This window comes from Emys orbicularis, chromosome 10 (assembly GCF_028017835.1).
Source record: "Emys orbicularis isolate rEmyOrb1 chromosome 10, rEmyOrb1.hap1, whole genome shotgun sequence".
Lineage (NCBI taxonomy): Eukaryota > Metazoa > Chordata > Testudines > Emydidae > Emys > Emys orbicularis.
In genome coordinates this window covers 53323901-53344286 of record NC_088692.1, presented here as the reverse complement: position 1 = coordinate 53344286, position 20386 = coordinate 53323901, and positions in this window count along the sequence as shown.

Genomic DNA, 20386 nt, shown 5'->3' with positions numbered 1-20386 from the left:
AGGAAAGCACTTCAGTTTGTGCTTAAAGTTGCACTGAGTTACATGAGTAGTTCCACTGAAGTCAACAGGACCATTCACATGCTTCAAGTGTTTTGCTGGATCCAGCTAGAGGGTTCAGCATCTTGAACAATCAAGCTTGCAAGATCAAGCCCTTTTCCACAAGTCAGTTTTGGACTCAGCTTTTTTTTTTTTTTTCCCCCCCTCAGCTGACAGGACTCAGCTTTTTTTTTTTTTTTCCGCTCTGCACCCCACCCCCCCGCCCATGTGTCCCGATATTTTCTTCCCCTCATATGGTCACCCTACGCTCAGCTGTTTGTAAAAGTGTCTTCCTCCCTACCAATATTTGTTTTTTTCCGGTTGGCAAATGCCATTTTCCCTCACTGGCTACATCTAGTTTCTCATTGTGTCTATGCAGTATTCTGGGTAACATCAGTCAGCCAATCACAGCTCACCACACAGGTGTAGCAACAAAAGAAGCAGATTATATCAGGCAAAAGGTAATGCCATCATCCAAATGGAAATGGCAGGCTTTGTTCAGAGTCCACAGCCCCTCTCTAACCCTTGTGACATTTGAAGGCCAATTTTTCAGGGGAAGAATTTATGTCCTCCACTATAAGATATATTTTAGCACTCATTTAACAATGACCTAATATTTCAAACAAAATAATTATACAGTTTTTATAATGTTAGCTCATTTTTGTCAGGATGTTATTAGGATACCTGCCACAATGATCTAATGAGCTTGACCTTCATTTCATAACAAATTGCCCTCATCTGAAATTATTTTTAATGGCCTTTTTGATTCATGCAAAGAAATATTTAGTGATAGCCTTCAATTTGCAGGGCAAATGGTTCAAATAATTCAGAATTTTATGAAATTGGCAAAAATATTGTCTTGTGCTGCTAAATGCTTAATCCTGTTCCTTATGTGCTATCTCCTTTGAATCAGGTTGTTTTTGGTATCTCTCTCCATAATTTACAAAATAGATGAGGTCAGTTCATAATGGATTAAATAAAAATGCATTTAACTAACATGGTTGACTGTCCGTGTTGAATGTTTTGTACCAGTTTATACTTTTTCACCTTGACAATATTTACTACCGTGCATTCTGTTTGCTGCCACCTACAGGGCATTTCTACATACATCATGGAACAATTCAAATCAATGCTGTAAATATTTCTGTGTATAAAACCATGGGGGGACTATTGTTCCTCTGACACACAAAGGAATTATGCATGTAACTCCTAATATATTTTAATGAGATAAATCCTGTTTTAAAAAGGTGTTGAAGAGGGGGAAGGGAAGGATCTATAGTATGAATATTTGTATTGATTGTCTTTTAAAATTCTCCTCTGACTGAAGCAGATGTGTGGTATGTGGCATTTCAGATGGAAGATGTAAAAGGTGGAGTTAAATGGAGTTGTGTTAATAATAAATAGGAATTTGTTGTTATTTTATAATTACTTTAACCTGAGCAGCCCAATTACTTTACACACATTAATTAACCTTCACCACCTCACTGGGAGATTGGTGTTAATTATTATATGGTACCCATTTTATAGACTGGTATTGTTGCAGCTCTGCTGAGTGATAACCTATTTGGGGGTTTGTGGGTGAAATAAACTATGTGAAACCTGGGTATTTTCTTTGTGCAACTTGTTTATTTACACTACAGACATCAGTCCTTAACTGGGGTGGCCACTAATAGTCTGCAAACCCCTCTTTTAAAAAACTCAGCCCAACACCATGGCCCAAATTCTCAGTAAACTGCTTTGCACCAAGAATCTTTAGATCAGGGTTCTCAAACGTCATTGCACTGCAACCCCCTTCTGACAACAAAAATAACTCCATGACCCCAAGAGAGGGGACCAAAGCCTGAGCCTGCCCAAACCCAGCCTCCCTGGGTGGGGGAGCCAAACCCAGAGCTCCACCGCCCCAGGCGGGCGGGAGGGGGAGCTGAAGCCCAAGGGCTTCAGACCCAAGCAGGGGGCCTTGTACCTGAGCCCTATCGCCCAGGGCTGGACCTCAGCAAGTCTAAGCCAGCCCTGGTGACCCCATTAAATTGCAACCCACTTTGGGGTCCCGACCCACAGTTTGAGAACCGCTGCTTTAGATGAAGAGATTAAGGGAGAAATAAAACTTAGTTTGCAGCATCTCCTCCCCTGCCGAAGAAGCTGCATAATCGAACTAACAATAATACAGCATTTCTTCAAAGACTCTCTAAGAAAAAGAACTTGTAAGACTGTGTGTAACAGTGGCATCTGGTGACTCTTGCCATAAAAATATACTAAAGGCAAAGAGAGGTTTACTCCTGGGGGCAGGGCCTGCTTTAAGCCGATTCGGCCGATTCCCTTGAATGGGGCCCCGCGCCTAAGAGGGCCCCGCAACGTCTGGGGCTGCCGGCAGAGCGAAAAAAAAAAAAAAAAAAAAAAGCCGCGTCCGGCTTCTCCCCCCCTCCCTCCAGCGCTTGCGCCGCCATACAGCTGATCAGCGCAAGCCTGGGAGGGAGGGGTGAGGAGGAGGAGGAATGTGGCGTGCTTGGGGAAGAGGCGGGGCCAGGGTGGGGATTTGGGGAGGGATCCAATGGGGCAGGGAGGGGGCGGAGTCACGGCGGGGGGGTGGGGCGCGAGACAATTCGCGTCCTGGCATGGGGCCCCGCACCTGCTAAAGCCGGCCCTGCCTGGGGGAAATCTGCACCACTGCGTATGCACATAATTTATGTCCCTCCCAGATTTCTTTGCTTCCCCGCAGAAAAATGAGTTTCTGACAGGGAAGCCAAGGGAAGCTACAAGGGCAGTCATGAGACCCTCCCCAGCAGTACATTTTGGATGCCCAGGGCAGCTGGCAGAGAGGTAAATCACTGTGGGGCAGGGGATGGGACTGGGGAAGATCCGGCTGGTGGCTCCTACCCTGCGCCAGGCTCAGCTGCTAGTCCCAGCTGGGCTGGGGAGAGCGGCACTTCCTCTTCCCCTGTAAGGCATCCGGGGCCATGTCAGACCTACCCCCAGATTTCTCTCACGGCTGTAAGAAGTTCTGCAAACTCCCCCCGCGCTTCCTACATCCATTGTTCCTCAGCTACAGGGGAGGGATCCCTGTACAGGGAGCTGCTCCCCCATCTGCCCAACCCCTATGCATCCAGATCCCCTCACACTCAGATCCTCCTGCCGAGCCTCACCCTCCTCTGCACCCAGAACCCCCCCGACTATCCCCACTCCCCCTGCACCTGGACCACCCCAGCGAGCCACCCACACCCGGATCCCCACCCTACCGAACCCCAGCCAGCTGCACCTGGATCAACACCCAACTGAGCCCCCGCTCCTCCAGCATCTGGACCCGCCCCACTGAGCTCCCCACACCCAGACCCCCCTGCTGAGCTCTATCCCAAAACCCAGACCCCTCCCTGCTGAGCCCCAACCAAAATAAGATAAGCTCTGAATGTATGAATTACAGGAGCAGCTGTTTTCACTAGCCAGGAAAAATGATTGCAGACATACACAAGGATATTGGAAATAACTGGTCACCTAATTAGTATACCGAATGCTTATCTTATACATGATTTCACACACAAAATGGCAACACTGAAATGGCATTTTGAAATGGAAAATTGTTTCAATTAAATTTTTCTGACTGGCATTAGTTGGAGTAATGAGTGCATATATGGTCCACCTGAGCTGGTGGGGAAGTAGCCCCCTGCAGGTATCCAAAAAGGGCTCAGGACAAAGGGCTGAATGTTAATCTTATACTAAATTTCAGTGCCCAATGTTTCCCTACCTGTTGCTAATTGTATAGACTTGACTCTTTAAATCTATTACCTTCACCTGGACCCCCCCCCCCCGCAGAGTCCCATTATCATTGTACCCGGAACCCCCAACAAGCCCCTCTGCATCCAGATACTCCCGCACCCAGATTCCCCATTGAGCTGCCCACACCCAGATTGTCCGACATCGAACCCTCTCTACCCACACCTGGATCCCCCCCACTAAGCCCCTCCACACTTGGAACCTGCCTTGCTGAGACTGCCTGCCCACATCTGGCACAGAGGGGCAGGGCCCTGGGGTGTTTCTGGGGCAGGCCCGGTCCTTGTGCTGTGTCAGGGTTGGGTGCAGTCTCACTGCTGAGTCCTGGGGAGGAGTTGCACAGTGATCTCCCACCTCTGTGCAGCCAGTGGCCTGTGCTCCCCAATGCCATGCTGGAGCCTCCACATTTATCTGACAAATTGCAGAATGTTGCAGAATAAAATATTGCCATGCCAGCTTTAATACTGAACGAATGTAGATCTAGTTATCAACATTGTCACGTCACTGCTGCTGTTAGTGCTGTCCTCCTGAAACATGCCACCGCTGCTGCCATGCCATGTTGCTCTACTGCTGCACTGATGTCTTTGGTGGTTGACCTCAAGATAGGCACATTTGATTTGAATAGCATAGCACTAGGAGACAGAGTTCTGCATGACTGGCAGAAACTCTTAAGAGCTGATGCGAAGAGCTGCCAGAAGAAGGCATTTGCAGTGCACAATAAGTTTGATCAGTCCTACAAAACCCAGAACTATACTACATATTCTTAAGCGCCATCTGCTGGCATTTTATATATAACTAACTATTTACATGTATGTTGACATGCAACAAAACCCACCAGAAGCCAAGAATTCTATTCATTTTCATTTAAGCATAGAGCAGACAGAGAATTCTCCAGTTGGTTACATCATAAACTCCACCTATTTCAGTGGAGTTGTACCATCCCAGACCTGGTGTAACAGCATGGAAAATCAGGCCCTTTTCCCAGAGAACCAGAATATCCCACCAGAACCAACAGTTTATTCTTCATCCATAGATTTCCGGTTAGATTTTGTGGGTTTCCGTGTGCACAATGCTTCCTCCTTAATTTCACATGTAAAGTGCTCTGGGGCTAGAATAGAACGTGAACTTAGCAACAACATCAAGTGTCCGTGTTTAGGTGGATAATTTATACACCTTTCCGTCAGCAACAGTCAAGTGGCTGCTACATGGATGGGATGCTGTTACTAAGGCCATTCTTTCATTGGAGGCTCTCTCATGCAGCACGCCTGTTGATTCATTAGAGAGCTGCTGCTTTACATTTCAGAACAATGTGCCAAACCTGGTTACAAAGTCACTCAGCCAGTCTGATGCATTACGGGGGGAGGAGGGAGAATGGAAGGGGTAGTAGGACTTCAGTAGCTCATGTTCTGTGCTTTACAAGTGATGATTTTTTTGCTGAAGCTGACAGCAAAGGATATGCTAGGGGTGGCTAGTGAAACGATAGCAGGGGGTGAACACAGTAGAACAAATGTGTTTGCTTCATCAGTAAGTAAAGGGCTTCAAAGGACTGTTGCAGAGAGAATCTGTTGTCACGTGCAGGGTGTGTGTCAAACTCCTGGGCCTTTGAAAGCTACAAGGATGGTGGGAGGATATTTTGGACATTTTCTGAATATTAAAATAACATGTGGTCTTATCTGAGAGTTCAACAGAAACATCATCAAAGCAATCTGTTACAAAGAGGCCAGTAAGCTTAAAAAGACATTGGAGAGGTTATCTTCAACCATTTCAAAACTTACTTTTTTCTCCATTTTTTGTTTGCAACAGCTAGTGATAAATGGAGGTTCAGAATAGTCTATTCTAACTCCTTGGGGGCTTAGTAATGCTTCCTTACCAAAAGAAATGTACATTCACTGGTTTAATATTGTAGGGTTACTCAGAAGCAATGGGTTATGCACTCTGGTTTATTAAGATTGTGTGGCTCATGGATGCTGGGTTACAGCAACTGATTGATTACGGCAAGAAAAAAACATTACATTATTTTTATTAAATAAAATCCTTCAAAGAATCACTTTGACTTTGAAAACAAAAGGGAAAAAGGTCAAATTTGGAGTTTCTTAACTTCAGTATAACCTTTTCAAATACATTGTTGGGATTTTATGAAAAAGAAACAAACAATGGCTTGCACAATTTTTTCCACTCTTGCCTTTTTCATCCAATGATGATACATACGTTTGCAGTAAAAATAGCTGCTGTGTTCCATTCTTACTTTTATCATCACTGTCAGGCATAGATCACTCAGTCCTCCCACACAGCAAACTATTCCAGGTGGGAAGAGTTAAAGAGAGGGCTTCTGTGATGGATTTTAGTCAGTAGAATTAGACTGTCTCATATTGCTCAGAAAAAAAGCCCAAATTGCTACAGCAGAATACTGCAGGGTCAGGCTTTCTCTAAATTGGCACATCTTCAATATACGATGGGCAGTGTGAAGACGGGGTTGTTAGAGGCACAAAGAAGATTACACTAATAAGGGAAGGAGGAATGTTATGTCTTTTAGAATTATCCCTTTAGAATTATCCCTTCCCTGTAGGGTGACCCAGACAGCAAGTGTGAAAAATTGGGACAGGGGGTGGGGGGTAATAGGAGCCTATATAAGAAAAAGACCCAAAAATCGGGACTGTCCCTATAAAATCGGGACATCTGGTCACCCTACTTCCCTGGCCAGAACCAGCTCCTGCTGAAGTCTCTGGAAAGTTTCCGATTGTCTCCAGTGGGAGTTGGATCCAGGATCCATATTCTTCACTAGGACTTTGAAATAGGAATGAGCCTCAAAGAATCCATCCTAATGTTTTAAATGAGACAAAGTGCATCCTGGGACAGTGCTAGTTACAGAGGAAGAACTGGCCATGCCAGAGGCATCGAATAAATCTTTGCATCCCTTTCCCTTATTCCCAGTACAGTGTATTAAGGCTTCCAATAACCTGGGAAAAGCCAAGGAGATAGAAAGAGAATGGTTGCTGTTTCATTATGGGGCACAGAAGCCCCTCCACTTACACACACTAGTGGAAGGTGGCATGTCTACCTGTGAACAGATTCCGTTCATCTCCCCTTTAACAAAATCAGTGCCTGCTGGATGTAGTGGTCTAGAATCATCATAGAATCATAGAAGATTAGGGTTGGAAGAGACCTCAGGTGGTAAGCTAGTCCAACCCCCTGCTCAAAGCAGGACCAACCCTAACTAAATCATTCCAGCCAGAGCTTTGTCAAGCCAGGCCTTAAAAACCTCTAAGGATGGAGATTCCACCACCTCCTTAGGTAACCCATTCCAGTGCTTCACCACCATCCTAGTGAAATAGTTTTTCCTAATATCCAACCTAGACCTCCATCACTGCAACTTGAGACCATTGCTCCTTGTTCTCTCACCACTGAGAACAGCCTAGCTCCATCCTCTTTGGAACCCCCCTTCAGGTAGTTGAAGGCTCCTATCAAATCCCCCCTCACTCTTCTCTTCTGCAGACTAAATAAGCCCAGTTCCCTCAGTCTCTCCTCATAAGTCATGTGCCCCAGCTCCCTAATTATTTTCATTACCCTCCACTAGACTCTCTCCAATTTGTCCACATTCTTTCTGTAGTGAGGGGCCCAAAACTGGATGCAATACTCCAGATGTGGCCCCACCAGTGCCGAATAGAGGGGAATAATCACTTCCCTCGATCTGCTGGCAATGCTCCTACTAATGCAGCCCAATATGCCATTAGCCTTCTTGGCAACAAGGGCACACAATTGACTCATATACAGCTTCTCCTCCACTGTAATCCCCAGGTCCTTTTATTCAGAACTGCCGCTTAGCCAGTCGGTCCCCAGCCTGTAGCAGTGCATGGGATTTTTCCATCCTAAGTGCAGGACTCTGCACTTGTCCTTGTTTAACGTCATCAGATTTGTTTTGGCCCAATCCTCAAATTTGTCTAGGTCACTCTGGACCCTATCCCTATCCTCCAGCATATCTACCTCTCCCCCCAGCTTAGTGTCATCCACGAACTTGCTGACGGTGCAATCCAGCCCATCATCCAGATCATTAATGAAGATGTTGAACAAAACCAGCCCCAGGACTGACCCCTGGGGCACTCTGCTTGATACCAGCTGCCAACTAGACATGGAGCCATTGATCACTACCCGTTGATCCCGACGATCTAGCCAGCTTTCTATCCACCTTATAGTCCATTCATCCAATCCATACTTCTTTAACCTGCTGGCAAGAATACTGTGGGAGACCATATCAAAAGCTTTGCTAAAGTCAAGGTATATCACGTTCACCGCTTTCCCCATATCCACAGAGCCAGTTATCTCATCATAGAAGGCAATCAGTTTGGTCAGGCATGACTTGCCCCTGGTGAATCCATATTGACTATTCCTGATCACCTTCCTCTCCTTCAAGTGCTTCAAAATGGATTCCTTGAGGACCTGCTCCATGATTTTCCCAGGGACTGACATGAGGCTGACTGATCTGTAATTCCCTGGATTCTCGTTCTTCCCTTTTTTAAAGATGGGCATTATATTTGCCTTTTTCCAATCGTCTGGGACCTCCCCCGATCACCATGAGTTTTCGAAGATAATGGCCAATGGCTCTGCAATCACATCAGCCAATTCCCTCAGCACCCTTGGATGCATTGCATCCGGCCCCATGGACTTGTGCATGTCCAGCTTTTCTAAATAGTCCTTAACCTGTTCTTTCACTACTGAGGGCTATTCACCTCCTCCCCATACTGTGCTGCCCAGTACAGCAGTTTTGGAATGGACCTTGTCTGTGAAGACCGAGGCAAAAAAACCCCATTGAGTACTTCAACTTTTTCCACGTCATCTGTCACTAGGTTACCTCCCCCGTTCAGTAAGGGTTCCACACTTTCCCTGACCACCTTCTTGTTGCTAACATACCTGTAGAAACCCTTCTTGTTACCCTTCACATCCCTTGCTAGCTGCAACTCCAGTTGTGCTTTGGCCTTCCTGATTACACCCCTGCATGCTCGAGCAATATTTTTATACTCCTCCCTAGTCATCTGTCAAAGTTTCCACTTCTTGTAAGCTTCCTTTTTGAGTTTAAGCTCAGTGAAGATTTCTCTGTTAAGCCAAGCTGGTTGCCTGCCTGTGACGGTCCACGCCCCCAAGGTTGCGAGCGGCGTGGACTATCCGCCACCGTCCGTCGAATAGCCCTTCAGTCCAGGGCAGTATGGCCTAGCGGCCAGAGTCTATGACGTCGCCTTTTCCTCAAGGAGATGCGGCTTGACGGCCGGAGTCTGTAACACAGCCCTCGGCTAAAGGGCAGTAGGGCCTAGCGGCCAGAGTCCCAGAAGCAACCCTCGGGTGGAGGGTAGCGTGGCCTAGCGGCCAGAGTCCCGGAAGCAACCCTCGGGTGGAGGGTAGCGTGGCCTAGCGGCCAGAGTCCCGGAAGCAACCCTCGGGTGGAGGGTAGCGTGGCCTAGCGGCCAGAGTCTATGTCATTGGGGTGCGACAGCCCCAGTAGGGGGGCCCCGACCCAGGGCCCTAACAGTAGCGTAGTGCTTTTCCACCAACTCAGCGGGGGGTTCCGATCGAAACACGCTGAGTTTCCCCGGGGGGGGGAAGGTACCACTCTGTCACCCTCCCGGGGTCCCTTCCTACCAGGCTCTCCATTGGGGTCTCCCAGGAGTCGTCGGGTCCTTGGCGGATTCGGTCGTCCCCTGGGTCTCCTCCAACCGCCGGGGCGCCAGCGGGCCGTGGACGGCGTCTCTTCCCGATGCAGCCAACGGCTGTGGCTGGTCCGCCGCAGGAGCTTCCCCGGCAGGTCCTTCTCCTACGGGCTCCAGCCCAGAATGAGCTGGTCTCCCTCCCTTTATACTCCTATAGCACTTGGAGCATGCCCAGTCCGCCCAGGGAGGCGGGACTTCCGCTCAGGGCCGGCTCTGGCTTTTTTGCCGCCCCAGGCAAAAAAGCCTCCCGCCACCCCCCCCTCCCAGGGGAGAGCGGAGCCCCGGCGGCCAGAGCGCGGGGGGGGGGGGGAGGGAGGGTGGTGAGCCCGGCCGGGGCTCCGCTCTCCGCGGCGGCCAGAGCGCCGGGAGGAGGGCGGAGAGCCCGGCCGGGGCTCCGCTCTCCACGGCGGCCAGAGGCAGCGCCAGGGGGAGGGCGGAGAGCCCCGCCGGGGCTCCGCTCTCCGCGGCGGCCAGAGGCAGCGCCGGGGGGAGGGCGGCGAGCCCAGTCGCGGCCCCGCTCTCGGGCCGGAGCGCCGCGCCGCCCCCCTCCAGGTGCCGCCCCAAGCACCAGCTTGGTGGGCTGGTGCCTGGAGCCGGCCCTGCTTCCGCTGCCAGTCCCTGGGGCTTAACTCCTTCCGGGTTAAGGCGGGGTAGTCTGGCCCCGCCACACAGTCCCTGGGGCTTAACTCCTTCCGGGCTAAAACGGGGTAGCCTGGCCCCGCCACACAGCCGTATTTGCTATTCTTTCTGCACATTGGGATGGTTTGTTCCTGCACCCTCAATAAGGCTTCTTTAAAATACAGCCAGCTCTCCTGGACTCCTTTCCCCCTCGTATTAGCCTCCCATCTCATGCCCTTTCTTGTTCTGAATGTGGTTGTTTTGTATTTTCTGTCCATAAGGACAAAGCTGCCTCCTCATGCCAGAAAATGACATGTGGGCAGCTTTCCAAGGGGACAAATGGAGCAAGTCATTCACTGCAAGCCTCTCATCCACCGCTCCCCTACACTCCTCTTACAGAGGCATGCACCAGTTCAGTGGCTCTGAACCTTCCACTAATCCCTAGCTCTCCTGGCACAGGAGTCTGGGGATAATGTGTGTGTGTGGGGGGGGGGGGAGCAGAGGCCCTGAATCTTGGTCCTTGCAGCCATGGTAGCCAATGGGAAATCATTGCTGGATGTCCTAAATTTGTTTGAATGAAACTCATGAGACAGCTAAAGCTCTTGGATGCACCCTGCTGACTGTAGCATATTAACAGAATAACTGCCCTTCGTACTAATACGTGAAGATCCTCCATTACATAGGTGCTTGATAAAGGCTGAAGAATTGATAACAACAACAGGCCATATCCGGCATGATGCTGAGAACCACTGAAGTCATTGAGTGCTATAGATGTTCAGCCCCTCTCATGTTTTGGCTCATTACTGCTGCTTAGCACTCATTACTTCCTGCAGAACAGGTGGTATGTTACAGCACAGTCATGGTGCTGTAACATACCACCTGTTCTGCAAGAAGGGAGGGACAGGTTTCCAGTATGATTCAATGGAGTTTCCCCTTTAGGACAGTGAATTTCCTGGGGGAAAGGAGGGAATTTACAGGACTGCATAGAACACTTTACATTTTTAAAGTGCCACACAGACATTAAGTAGCTAAGAGCTAATGGGGCAAAGAATGCAGCAGTGCCACATACCACAAGGATCATTATAAACTATGAACTGGGGAATCCTTGGGTGGGCTGTCCTAGTGGAAATAGACATGATGTAGTGGCTCCTAGCTGTAGCATTTCACCAAAAATGGTGATACCATAGTGATACTCCCATACGAGATTAACATATGCTGGAATTACAGATGCATGGTCATGTTTTTAAGAATTCTCTCTCTCCTAGCTGCTCCCCATGCCATCTATATGTGGATAAGGACCTGACAGCTTTCATTCTGAGCTTCCAGTTTCTATGGTTTTATAATGCGGCCTTTAAAATGTCTAGGTGTGATTAGGCTTGTTATCATGCTGTTTTACCATCTAAAATATATCGTACATACATAAAATACACTACCAAAGGCAGGTGACAAGCCTACCCCTCCTTCAGTTTGAACACTGTGAACCAGGTTCTCAGCTGGTGTAGCTCCATGGCCTTCAGTGTGTGTATGTGCGCACACGTGGGGTGGGGAGGAGTGGGGCACTGTGGCAATTTGCAGCAGCTCAGAATCTGGCCCTGTATGTATGAGAGCGGGATCAATCTCTTTGTGAAGTGCATGATTCCCCACCCCAAGCCACCCCAGCTTCCAAAATGCAGGACACCTTTCTGCATTTAACACCACCCAACCATAGAGCTGACATATGCACATTAGAGCATTTCCCCAGGAACGAGCCACTGTGCATTCCATTCCATTATCAGATTCAGGTAACTTTTCCTGGTTGAGAGTGGGTACAGATAACTTTATAAAATCAATTGCGTAAAGTCATTCCTTCTCTATCATCTGAAATGCAGCTGTATTTTATACAAGCAAAGCCTTTTCTAAAGAACTAAAGTGTTTCACAACCCAGGCACTCACCATCAGGGTAAGCACTGGGGCTGTTTTGTGTTCCAGACGGTTACTCACAATTATTTCCTTTGTTCTTGAAGTGACCTATCTGGAGCAGAGAGGAAGGATTGTTCTGTATAAGGGCAGCTATTCTGAACCTAAAACATTTTGGAGTGAGGAAGAGGAATCTCATTAGAGACAAGAAGGAGAGAATTAGGTCACAACTTCAGGATGCCAAGATTTTTCTTTTGCTTTGCTTATAGCTTTTGCAGGGCAGGCTACTGCATTTAAACTATACTGAAAGGAATAATCTGCTCACTGCACTTGGTGCACCACTTTGTTAGTACAAAGGAATACATTTAAATAAGGAAAAATGTAATTTTACACATTTATAGGGGAAGCCAAATAGCTATAAGGACCAACCAATCTACTCAGCTAAATAATTAGCGTTTATCACAAAGCAGGGGGGAAAAACCAATCCATGTAAGTCAATTAAAATATTTCTCCAAAAGCAGTTTAAAAGCTCACCCAAAAGAATAAAACAAAGCACATCATGCCCACACATTTATTATGCGAAGGCAGAATTCAGAGGGGAGAACAGGGATGGAATTCTTGACATGTTGCAGGCTCTGGGAAGGTGAATTTTAAAACTGAGAAGCAAAACTCAGCTCCTCCCCTCAGATGGTTCCCGGAGCCAATATAGATCTATTGATTGCTCAGGACAGCAGCCTGGACTCTTTAAAATACTGTGCTATTCAGAGCCAGTAAATGCATCCAAATTAGAAATCATTACATGGGTTTTCATATCAAATTAATCAGGAATGCACTTTAGCTAGAGCTCACTGTGTGACTGGAAAGCTGGGATTATCATAAAGCGATGATGACAAAATACACGGAGGACAACCAAACTGGGAAGTTATGCCATTTGCAATCAGATCTACGGCTTGATTTTCAGAGCTGCTGAGCCCTCACAGCTTCAGTTGACTTCCACTGGAATTGTGGTTGTTCAGGACTTCTGGAATTCCAGCCCATATTGTGCATTATTATAAGAACCCAGGAACAAGCTTATTCTTCAGCTGTAGTGCTAACACGTGGCTATTATCCAGTCTGTTCCCTTTGCTATTACGCTATATCCCTTTAAAAATTGCTTAGGATTTTGAGTACTCATCACACAAGCTCTGGCATAAATCAGCACTTCCCATATACAGTAAATAACCAAATCCTCTTCTGTGTTTTCAGGGAAGAAAGTGAATACACGGTAATACCACCAGCCCCTTTCTGTTATTTGGAGAGGTAGGAAATATTGCAATCAGATACTTCCAATTTAATTAATTCCCTAGTTAACTTGATTTCACATTTAATTCAATCCAAGCCTCATGAACCAAATCATTTGTATTAAAAATAATGTAACAGCCACCCTTTATTTTAATCAATTTTGACTGCTTTAGGCTGGTTTAATGGATGATCTGATTACAAGATATATAGAAAGTTGACATTTAATTAATAAAAGGGGGGAATTCTGAATAAAATCAAAGAAAAAAGAGCATAGGGAAGGAAGGTGATATTAAAAAGTTGTGTTAGCCAGACACTGTTATTGGCATTATGGGAGCTGCTCTGTGCCCTTGTCACTGTGATATGCAGCCTGTGGTCATATGGATAACAGGTTCAGACACTTATTTTAGTTACAGTGACAGGAAGAGTATTGACAGAAATACAGAAAATCTGTAAATCTCACATGATTTCCCCTCAAAATCATTGCAACTAATTAACTGCACTTGCAGGCCAGATCCTCAACTGGTGTAAATTGGCTTAGCTTCACTGAAGCCTGTCTAAGCCAGTTCTGGCCCTATATGTTCTATCATTTTCAAGGTTAGACAGTTCAGTACATAAAGGTAAAAGCTGGCTTTCTGTCTAGTATTTCTCTATATAAGGAAGGCAGGGGTTTGAAGCATAGCTTCTGCCCCTAGGTTTCTGAAGGCGACAGCCATGCCTGCTGAGACCTCCAAAACACCTGAGTGAGACTAGATGGGATGTGGACCAGTGGCAATGTCACAGTGGGATGTGGCAAAGCCAAAGGCACAGTGGTTGTCCACAGATTTACTGCACCTGTAATGCAGCTTTTTACAATTCTGCTTAACCAGAGCAAGTACTTTTTTTGATGTGCTTGTCAAGTATCTTCCTTGTTTTATTACAATAGTCACCAACGCTTCGCTCGGCTGATGCGGCAACTCAGTGTCGGATGCAATCAGGTGGTTGAGGGACATCTACACAGAACACATCACTGGACATCGGCAATACTAGGAGGGATGAGCTGGAGTGCCGATGATAAGCGCAGTCAGGAAAGTAACAAATAATTTCCTCATGGATTGTATTTTCTAAATAGACAACCAACCTAATTCTCAATTATTGAGGGACAATCTCCACTCATTGATATATTTTGCTTTCCACAACCAAATCCCTGTACAACTTTTCATGACTGATATACCCGCGTATTCGGATTCTAATATCTAAACTGTATTATTAAATCTATTCACCTAAATTTGGGTTATTGCTGATTATGTATCATATGACTTTTAAAAACTAACTTTATATTTGTGGATAATCTAAGCACTATACCCAGATGTACAGACACTCTTTTTCCAACCTATGTATTATATAATTTTTTTAACATTAGCTTTAATAAAATTTTAATATCTACCAGTACATTTGCATGAGTGTTTTGCTGTAATGTCTTAAGCCCAGCTGTTCAGGAAGTGACCACCAGAGAAGAATACAGTTTGTGATTTTTCAAATTCCCATTGTAATCAGCTCCCAGACACTTGAGTGGTCAAGACGAAGGGAGTCCTGTAGTCTGTTGCTCAGTAGAGGGTGCTCTTTCTAGTGTGTCAATACTGTACCCAAGACCCAACTTGGTGTGGGAGGCTGCACTGGGCTGTTGGAGATATTGCTGCTTTGTTAAGCCATAATGCAGAAGTCCTGGCCATTTGAGGTTTCACAATGATAGGTAGCTAGCACTAGTGTCCAGCCAAATTTCAGTAACTGAGTGATTTCTTTCTGCCTAAATTCCCATTGCTTTCATTGGATACTAATTCATCTACAGTTTCTCTCCTTCAGCTACTTTGTAGTATGACTGCTATGGTTATAATAGCTGCAACGTTCTACCCCATGGAGGCTGCATTCCAGTGAGGGGGAAGTGACGTGAACCTTAAATGGTTATAATCTGTGATCCTGTAAAGTGCTTTGACGCTTGCAATAGATGCTGAATAACTCAATCAGCATAATAATGTATCAAAAGGTTTGAGGTTCAGTATGTTCCTCTACACCATAGGTGAACATATGTTCGTTTTCATAGAGGTTCCTAGGGAATTAGTGGCATGGATCCGTTCATGTTGACAGATTAGCTGAGCACCTGAAACCTGTTCTCCAAGGCCTCCTGATAAGAGTCTGTTCAGTAATGCTGAAGCATGCGAGCTGTCACAAGAGAGAGGTATTCTGTCCTAACTTCAAAGCCCGTGCTGATTCCTGCAAAACAGAACACACAGGGCTGTGATCTCAGGCAGAAGGGAACAATGAAACAGGAAAATGCTGGCAGAGGACAGGTACGTTTCCCTAATCTCTGTTTTAGGGTCTGGTCCCATTGAAATCTGTAGCAAAAGTCCCAATGATTTAACTGATGCAGAACTGAACTATTAAAATGCCCTCAGGGATTTCATCTGCCTTTTGGAAGCTGCATAATGATACCGTTTTCCTGCTCAAGCAACTATTAGTAGAAGATACTTGTAAAATGGGGTTACAATGTTATAGGTAGTTTTGCTATGTCCATAACTGGTTGAGTATCAAAGGTGGCCTTGTGTGGATTAGTGTTTGTGTAGTTATGGGAAATATTATAGGAGGCAGTCTGGCTTAGTTGATAGAGCATTGGACTGGGACTTAGGCCACTGGCCTTCTAGGTGACCATGGACACGTCACATCCCTTCCTTGTGCTTCAGTTTCCCCATTTGTAAAATGGGAATAATGATACTGTCCTTCCTTTATAAAGCACTTTGAGATCTGTGGATGGAAAGTGCTGTGTAAGAACCATGTAATAATTACTATAATCAATAGCAATTTGTCTGAGACTGGGGAAGGCACACATTTTATAGATTCTGACCCAGAATGAGTGAAATAAAAAACATTGAAACTCTAGGAAACAATGATTCATAATGAGTACATATTCCTTGGAGAGGAAAGACATTAATAGTGCCTAGGGATCAGTGTTGCTTAAGGTGTTTATTGATGATATGCAGGAAGAAGTGAATGGTCTGCTGGTGAAATCTGTCAATGACTAGTTTAAAGTAAGGAGGGGGTTATGAGACCTCCAAATGGACCGAAGCAATCTGGAGTGTCAGGCAGCAAAATGGCAGGTGAGATTTAACTTGGTTAAACAGGCTAATTCACATACTCTAAACTTTTCTTTAATGCTCTGAGCTTACAGAACCTTCAGAAGTAAAAGATCTAGGTGTCTTCATAAGCATCTTGCCATGGAGATTCTGCCCAGCGTCAGGCAAATTGGATGCTTGGATTCCATAATAAAGAAAGAAGAAAAATATTACAATATTTGTATTGAATGATAGTATATTCTTTTCTAACATCCTCAGTTCAGTTTTGGTCATCTCATCTGAGAAGAAACTGTACATACTGAAAAGTCCAGATAAAGGCAATGAAGACAGTGGGATGGTATGGCAGAATTTATGGGTGAAGAGAGATTGGAACATTCAGAGCAGTAAATTCAAAGGGAAATGCTTCATGCAACACAGAGGCAATCTATTGGATTCACTGCTGCAGAAGGTCAGAGACAAACTGTGGGGCTGAATTTTAAAAAGCAGTGAATAATTTTATAACTTATAAGTAATCAAGCATTTACAGTTATTGCCATTAAAAAACAGTGTCTGTGAAGAGGTACCACACCACAGCCTCTGAGCCAAAATGCAGTCTCTCTTGTACAGTACCACTGTAGTATGCGTTAATTGTTGACTCTTTGGTAGTGAACACTGTACAGCTACTGATACACACACTAGACCAGGGGTAGGCAACAATGGCACGTGTGCCGAAGGCAGCACACGAGCTGACTTTCAGTGGCATTCACACTGCCCGGGTCCTGACCACCGGTCCAGGGGGCTCTGCATTTTAATTTAATTTTAAATGAAGCTTCTTAAACATTTTAAAAACCTTATTTACTTTACATACAACAATAGTTTAGTTATATATTATAGACTTATAGAAAGAGATCTTCTAAAAACGTTAAAATGTATCACTGGCACGCAAAACCTTAAATTAGAGTGAATAAATGAAGACTCGGCACACCACTTCTGAAAGGTTGCCAACCCCTGCACTAGAGCATTGATATGGGAGAAAATAAATCTCAGGCTTTCAGGAATAAATTGGTGAATGTTTGGAAAGAGACTTGCTCACTCTAGATACCCAGTCAGCTGTGCAATTTTTGTGTAGATTATGGAGTATTCCCTTTCCTCTGATGAATCTGATATTGGCCACTGATGGAGGCAGGATATTGGCATAAATAGACAGCAATCTGATCCTTCATGTAAGGGGTCAGGATCATTTTATGGCCTTTATTTCAGTTCCAGACCTTGTGCTTTCATTAGTCAAAATCTATATCCTGTTCCCACTCTTGAAAGGCAGAACTCTACTCATTGTCCATCAACTCAATTGTATAGGAATTTGGCTTATTAAGGTTAATCTTCTTATGCTGTGTGCAGAAATGACTCTGTAGAATCAGTGTAATGTGGTCCTGGGCCAGTACAATTCACCACTAACCACAGATTTGATATTAGAACTGTTACAGACTGAAACTGTTTTTTTTTTAAAATGGCTTTCACCACTTCATCCACTACAGAGAATCAGATTTATTTTAGATTAGCTGGTTTTATCATCTTGTCCTCTAGATGGCAGAATGACACTACACTCGGTAGAAATTTTTTTTTTTTTTTTAAATTACTGGTCATTGAATTATATTAAACCTTCTGACCCCTGCTCAAAGAAACCCAAACCAAAATACCTTGGATCACTCTGACACAATAAAACCATGAGGATGAGACATATTTAGCTCTTGTGATGTCAGGTTAACACTTCTCCTTAACCTCTGCTTCTCCTTTAGCTCTTTCTCCTCACAATACAAGCTTGCTCTAGTCTCTTCTATCTTAAAAAAATCCATCCTTGACCCTGACATGCCTCTCCAGGTACTGCCCCATCTCCTTTCTCTCTCTAAGCTCATTTTATGTGCAGTCTACAATCACTGTGTGGAGTTCCTTTGCTCCAATTCCATCCTAGACCACCTCCAATCCATCGTCCGTTCTTTGCACTCCACTGAAACTGCTCTTGCCAAAGTCTCTAGTGACCTCTCCTCACTGAAGCTCAGAACAGTACTCCACCCTCCTCCGCCTTGACCTGTCAGCTACCCTTTGACACCATCAGCCATGCTCTTCTTGAAATACGGTACTCCCTTGGCTTCCATGACTCTGTGTTCTCTTGGTTCTCCCATCGCTCTAATCTAATGGTGCCCAAACTTTTCCTCTCGCGCCTCCCCCTTACCAGTAATGGAATGTGTCTGGGCCCGTCAGGCTGGGAGCAGGGCTGCGGCCGGGAGCGGAGTCGGGGGCTGCAGCTGGGGCCGGAGTGGACCTGAGGGAAGAACGGGCCTGGGTGGCATTCCCTTTCCACCCCCCATGGGGGCTGGCCTGGGCCCTGCTGCACCACCTCCCCACGGACGTTCTTCCACACCCCACAGTTTGGGGACCACTGCTCTAATAACTCCTTCAGCATGTCCTTCAGAGGATCCTCCCCCTCCATCCTCCAACTTCCTGTGAGGATTCCTCAGGACTCTGTCTTTGGTTCCCTTCTCTTCTCCCTCTACACACTACCTCAGGGTAATCTCATCTGAAAACAAATTCAACTGCCATCTATGCTGATAACCCACAGATCTACATCTTTACTCCAGACCTATCTCCTTCTATCTGAACTAATATCTTCTCCTGTCTTTCTGACATCTCTTGAATGTCTAGCTGTCAGCTCAAGCTCAACATAGCAAAAACAGAGCTCCTAATCTCCCCCCTCCCCTGACATGCCCCAACCTGCCCCCCCAAGCTACCTTCTTTCTCAAGCATTGTGGACAACACTACCATCCTGCCAGTCACTCATGCCCAGAGCCTCGGCATCACAGTTGACTCAGACCTCTTTTTAGGTTCTCATATACAGGCTGTGTCTAAACCTTGCTGATTCTTTCTGGATAACACCTCCAAGATATGGCTCTGTTATCCATGCACATAGCTAAAACTCTTATCTGAGTTCTCATCATCATCCTTCTCTCTGGCCTTTGAAAATCCTATCTAACCTGCTCAGAGCCATTCAGAATGCTGCAGCTAAAATCATTTTCTATGCCCGTCACTTTGACCATGTTACTTCTTGCTTTGCATCCCTTCCCTGGTTTCTCCTCCTTTATTCCATCAGAGATAAGCTGCCTCTATTCATTTGCCAGGCTCTTTGTGGTCAATCCCCACCCTACCTATCAGCTCTTATTCACTATCAAGCTGTGGGCACTCACCTCCAATCAGCCCATGAAGCCAGCCTCCATCACTCACTCGAATTTTCAAACAAGCACCTTCATGTTTTCTCCCGTGTTGCCCATCTCTCTTGGGAGGAGTTTTCCATAAACATCTGCAAAGCTGCCTTATTATCCACCTTCAAATCCCTCCTTTGCTGTGATGCCTAGAAAAAACATGACAATGTTTAAGTTGGTGATGTGTAGGAACCATTGTTTCCTTGTACTCCTTCATCTATCTGGCTATCCCCACCTGTTATCACTTGTCTTTCACTTGGATTGTAAGATCCTTGGAGGCAGGGACTTTTTCCTTCTGTTTACCCAACACCGAGCACAGTGGAATCCTGGTCTCTGACTACGGTAATACAAATAATAAAGAATACTACTAAGAAGATATGATATAGTATTAACATGGGACATGTCATTAATGGACAGTGTACAAAATGGGTTGACTGCACTGACCGTAAGGCTGCAGCATCCCATTTATGCCCTGAGCAGAAAGATTGATATGGTCTGTTGGCGGCCATGAAGAGGAGTACGTATAAAAACACATTTGCAACAAATCTCCCAGTTACAGCCACATATTACGCTAGTATAAAATGTAGCAATGATTTCAGTGCCTTTTGCTAAGATGACCTTTACTGGGCTTTGCAGTCCTCCTCCATGTGTGTTCTGAATCAGCTCTAGTGGTGATGTAACTAAAAGTCACCTGTCATAACAAAAACAAAAGGAAAAGCCACAACTGGCTTTATATGCTCAGGGTACAAGAGCAGGAGAC